The sequence below is a fragment of the Kryptolebias marmoratus genome, linkage group LG2 (assembly GCF_001649575.2).
Source record: "Kryptolebias marmoratus isolate JLee-2015 linkage group LG2, ASM164957v2, whole genome shotgun sequence".
Lineage (NCBI taxonomy): Eukaryota > Metazoa > Chordata > Actinopteri > Cyprinodontiformes > Rivulidae > Kryptolebias > Kryptolebias marmoratus.
The window spans coordinates 11,960,979-11,966,814 of NC_051431.1; the positions used below are offsets into that span (position 1 = coordinate 11,960,979).

Genomic DNA, 5,836 nt, shown 5'->3' on the forward strand with positions numbered 1-5,836 from the left:
TTGTTTTTGAGCTCCGAGCTCCTCCCTTGTTCTCTCACAGAAGGTGTTGTCGGTCCGATGGATGAAGCTAAACTAACGGCTTGTTCGCGATAACCGCTTATGAATAAGGATAATAACGATCCTCTGGTAAGAGATAAAACACACTGTTCATATGAGGGAAATTGATTTTATTTAATGGGAAATGTTTGGTAGTTTTTTTGATGTTACTGTTTTCATTGCTTCTTTGATTTTTGTACACGGTCACACAAAATGTTCACATTTATGAATTAGCTTTCTTTGTATATGAACATCTATTTGTTACTGTATTTTTATGTTTTGTTTAAGATGCTGTGGAGCACATCATACAGCCTGACGCAGCGTGGAGCTTTCTGTTGTGATTACATCTTATACAAGGACTGAAGAGGACAGAGAGGAATGTTTAGTGAGAAAAACTCTTTAAAGAGACTCTTTGTCTTTATCAGAGGAATAACTTCCCTGGAGAACTCTGCTGTAAAGACGAAATCTACAGCACAAACAAATTAATCTGCTGCATCAAACAGGTGATGGAACAAGCTGGTCTGTGTGATGCTGATAAGATCCAATTATAATACTTGGATTGTCTGTCAGCAGATGTTTTCCACAGCCAAACAGGGAGGGTGTTCTTGACCTTCATAACTTGTATTCCTGTTAAATCGGGTGAGAGAAGTTAGAAACCCCAGATAGGAGTGGTGGGGAACATTCTTGAGTAGTCTTTCCCACACAGTTGCTGCATGGAGCCAGCCTGTTTTGTTTCTGTTCCAAGATTTTTTTGCCACATTCCATTCTTGAAACACACCCGTACAGCCACTGATCCAAAAATTGTTTCTGTCTGAGTTTGCAGCTGTTTTGATGTTTTGTATTTTTTCCTTGTTCAAATCTGTCTCAAGTTTGTGCCGATGGGTGCCTGACTCTGCAGGTACCAAACAGGCATACACACATTCTGAAGACTTCCTGAGCTCAATCAACGAGGCTTGGGGATAACATGAAGCAAAATGATGCAATAAGGTTAGGTCTTTTTGTTTCGTGAGTCTGTAGGTTCATACATTTTGTTTCACTATAAGAACAATTAAATGACAGCTGTAAAAAATGTAGGAATGATTTTTAAGAGTTAATATGTGCAACACTGTTTTTAACAATGCAGATATTTGACATTAATTCCTTTTAAAACAGACCACACCCCAGATTTAGAGTATTTTTATCTGTTTTTAGAGGCCATCTTTGCACAAATGTACAAATAAAAGGTTCACTGTTGACAACAAACTGGCAGAGGAACCACAAAAACATGCCTCCACTTCCAGAAGGATCAAAGATATTCTTAATAAGTAGTCTGCTCCCTCCATTAGATCATCTCAGAGCAGAGTCAGACACCCATCTGCACACCCCAATTGTCATGAAGTGTTTTGAATGGCTGATCTTTGCCTAAATCAAAGACTCAGTTGATCTCTATGGATCCCCAGCAGTATGCCAAAAGGAAGAACTGATCTGTGTCAAATGCAGCATCAGCTGTCATCCACTCTGCCCTCTCTCATTGGGAGGGCAGGGGCTCGTATGTCAGATTGCTTTTTCCAGAATTTTAGCATTTTACACTATTATCCCACAGATACTTCCTACTAAGCTGCTGCTACTGGGGCTGGAACCATTGACGTGCAACTGGATCCTGGGTCTTTTGACGGGAAGGTCACAATATACTTAACACCTGCTCCCCCTTCTGTACGCACTACTTACATATGATTGCTCTGCAGGGTACCCAGGCAGTCATATTGTGAAGTCTGCTGATGACACAGTTGTTGTTGTTGGCCTGATTTCTAACAATGACGAGTATCTGTACAGGAGGGAGGTCAAAGATCTTGCCGATTGGTGCCAGGTAAATAACCTGTGCATCAATGTGGCAAAAACAAAAGACATGTGATGGACTTCAGGAGGAGAACACACACTCTCTCTTCCATCTTCATTGGGGTACAGACTATGGAGCTGGAGATCATAATTTAATACTTGGGTCTGCACCTATCCAGTGTCCCCACATGAGCTGCGAACACAGTCTGTATTATAATAAAGGCTCACCAAAATCTGTTTTTTATTCTTTCTTAGCAGGTTAAATAAATCAAAACCCTGACAGCTGACGCAGGCTGATCTCGGTGCTGCTGCATTTACTTTTTTTTTTAATCGATGTGTGACAGAGAGTGTCCTGATCTTTGCTTTAACTGTTTATACGGCAGCTGCTCTGGGGCTGACAAGTGATTTAATCACCCTTCGAGTGATTAAATCTGCTCAGAGACTCTTAAAAAGGAGCCTTCCTTCTTTAGAGGACATTTACATCAGGAGATGCAAGACCAGAGAAGGGAACATCATGAGGGACCCCATCCACAAACTGTTCTCCTTCCTCTCCTCAGGCAGAAGGCTGAGCCGCCTGAAAGATCGGACAACTAGATTCAGCAGCAGCTTCTACCCCGAAGCCCTGAAGCTCATAAACTCTGGGTTTTAAGCCAGCTGTTCTCTGTACTTTTACTGTGTTCTATTGTTCTTACTGTGTTTTCAATTGCTATTTGTTTTTAATCATGGGTTTTAATAAAATCATCCTAGATTGTGGTATGTATCCTTTTATTTCCTTTTTTTGAAGGATTTTATATTATTTATTGTCAGGGATTTAAAACACTGATATCTGGGGAACAAATTTCATTCTCATGTTTTTAACATGTTGAATGACAATAAAGATTACATTCCATTAGGCTGAGGAGAGTTGGTCTGACCCAAATGCAAACTGACAAAGAGAAACTCAAAAGTAAAACTAATTTCATAACAAAAAAGGAAAACAAAAGCTGATGAGGCAGCAACTGAAACTAAATAACAGAAACTTACAAACCAGGATTTCAGGAACATGAGGAGAATATGTGGGGAAAACTAGACAGCACATTGAAGTGAAAATGAACCAGTGGGGAAGTGAAGAAGATGAACCAGTTTTAAAGGCAGAGGATGATTTGAAAGTGGACACAGGTGAGTGATTAGGAACGAGGGACGGGTGTGGGTGGCTGAGGCAGGCTGACAGGTACTGAGCTGAGGAAAGGTGAGTGATTACAGAGAGCAAAACACCAAATAACAAAACTAAACACAGGAACCAAATAACAGAATTAAAGAAACAATAAACCTCCAAATCCAAATCCTCGAATCCTGACATATTCTATCTCAGTCCTCTTATGGACACACATACATCTCATTAATTAGATGGTAGCTGAACTTTTTGTTGCCATGTCTGAATAAGCATATTTTGTTTTTGCAAAAGTAAAATGACGTCTTTTAATTTAGTGATATAGCTGCAAAATCAGTCATATACAGTAGCATTAGAAGTGTATCACAGTTGGAAAATAGGAGGACCCAACTGCAGGCCACAAGTTTGTGGAGATAAGATAAATCTTTGAATCAGAGACAGCAAAAGCTGCTGTGGGTCAAAAACATTCAAAGCAAAACAACAAGCAAACTAGGTGGTCAAAGGAAACTGAGACGAAACAGGAAGACCACCCAGACAGATCTGAACCCACACTGATTGTATTCTTCAGATTATGAAGAATGATGGAAAATTTTAATGTATTGTTTAATGAAATTACATAAGGATTTTCTTTAAAGTGTTTAGGTTAAATTAGGAGGAATTGGCTAAGAGTTTCCTATTTTTGTTAAAATTTTGATTGTCACTGATTATTGTTTTATAAAATGGTTTAAATCATATTTCTATGATAAATTCCAGTTTGGTGCATAATTAAATTCATGATGAACATGAACAGAGTGTGTCATGGAGTTCCTCAGGGTTCAGTGCTTGAACCAATACTCTTTATTTTATTTGGGTAAAGTTATTAGACATAACAGGATAAATTTTGATTTTCATTGTAATACTCAGTAATATTAATCCATGAAACCTGATGAATCCAATCAGTTGTTTAGATTACAAGCTTGGTTTAGAGACATGAAAACCTGGATGACTCATAATTTTCTGCTTCTAAACTCAGACAAGACAGAGGTAGTGGTTTTTGGACCTGAACATCTTAGGAATTAACTTTGTAGCCTTCCTCTGGATGGGTTTGGCTTCCAGTTCTAAGGTAAAGAACCTTGGTGTTATTTTTTGGTTCAGTATGTCTTTTAACTTCCACATTAAAAAAATGTTCTCAGTTGTTCTCAGCTTTCAGTTCTCAGGCTCCTCTCTGTGGAACCAACTTCCTGTTTCTGTCCATGGAGCTGACACAATGTCTTGTTAGGATCTGGGCTTTTTGAGTTCTTTTTTGGTGTTTGTTTTGTGTTGGGTGTTATGATTATGTTCTGGTTTTTGTGTGTGTGTGTGTGTGATTCCTATGCTTGGGTCTGTTCCCTGTGTGTTTGTCTACTTTTAAGACAAAGCTTAAGGCTTTCCTTTTTAGTAACCCCTATAGTTAGGGTTGGCCTGGGTTTCCTGAGTTATAGTTCTGCTGATACAGACTTAAACTGCTGGATGACAAACTGACCACTTTTCCTCACTCTGCTGCGGTCTGTACTCGCTCTACTCTCCATATCTGTATTTATATTTAGACAAACAAAGATAACTATAAACTCCACCTGGACCAGTCATTCTGGGTCTGTCTGGGTGTCTTTAATGTTCCTGCTAACCTCAGCCAGTCTGGGCAGAGGGTCGCCTGTTCTGGTTCTGCTGGAAGTTTCTTCCTGTTCTTACTTTTAGGACGAGGCATAAGACTTTTCTTTTTTATAAATCCTATAGGGGGTCATTCCTCTCCACTGTTGTCAATGTGCTGTTTTGGATGGGAGATTGTGACGAATCTGCTGGCTTCCTTAGATAACTTTTACTAATTGGCATTTTATATTGTATCTAAATGGGTTTGTACAGTTCGCTGAAATGACTTTTGTTACTATTATTTGTGCCACATAAATAAACTGAACTGAATGAACCATAGATTCTTTAATATAAAATTTCAAACAAAAGGGATTTAACAATACTTGTTTTTACTTGTAACAATTCATGACACTGATGTATTTTTTAAAATTTCATAAAAAATTGTTTGACACCATAAAGTTTGTAGTTTAAGGTAATTCTGGGGTGGTGGTTGGGGACCAGTTTGTGTCATTCCTAGCTGTTAATTTCTAGTTTCATTTTAAGAAGCAGAGAATATATACCCCACTTCTCATCAAACTCAAAGTGACAGTTTTATTACCCTGACCTTTTGACCTTTAATGTCATCCACCTCTCGTCAAACTCAAAGTGACTGTTTTATTACCCCGGCCATATTGACCTTTAGGTGAACCCCTTTGGGGGGGTCCAAGAGCCCCACCTCCCGGTTCTGGTGAACCCCTTTGGGGGGGTCCGAGAGCCCCACCTCCCGTTTTAACCAGGTCGTGTTCAAATTACTCTGTTCAATAGTAAAAAAAGTAGCAAATGTTTTCACCTTTTAAAAATAAAAATAAGTTTACCAAGCAGTGAGTTTAAAGTCTTAGTCCCTGCACTACGAACCATCTCACGATTCACATGCAAACACAAGTAACAAGAAATATCCTAACAAGTGTTTGTCTGCATTCTTCCTCTCCCCTGCACTAAGAACCATCACCCACCCTACTCATAGTTTAGAGTGACCCGGGGGGTGGAAACCTCTCACTTTGGTGTTAAAAAACCATTTCACTGCACACTCTCTCTCTCTCTCTATCTGCAGAGACGAGCCTTCCCGTAAATCACAGTTGTTCAGTTGTACACAGCTGCTCAAGTTACTCATGTGCAGGTATGGGAAAACAAAGTAAATCAGATGAACGCGTTTGCTATTTGCACTGAGCAGAAGACAGCTGGACACTTCCC

General features: G+C 39.3%; 1 long non-coding RNA gene across 1 annotated transcript; it reads left to right on the plus strand.

The window, feature by feature from the left end:
* LOC119616857 lies at positions 1 to 2,604 on the plus strand. The gene is made up of 2 exons (XR_005232916.1): positions 1 to 126; positions 325 to 2,604. It is a non-coding gene; the product is annotated as an uncharacterized LOC119616857 (long non-coding RNA).
* Positions 2,605 to 5,836: the final 3,232 nt, after the last annotated feature.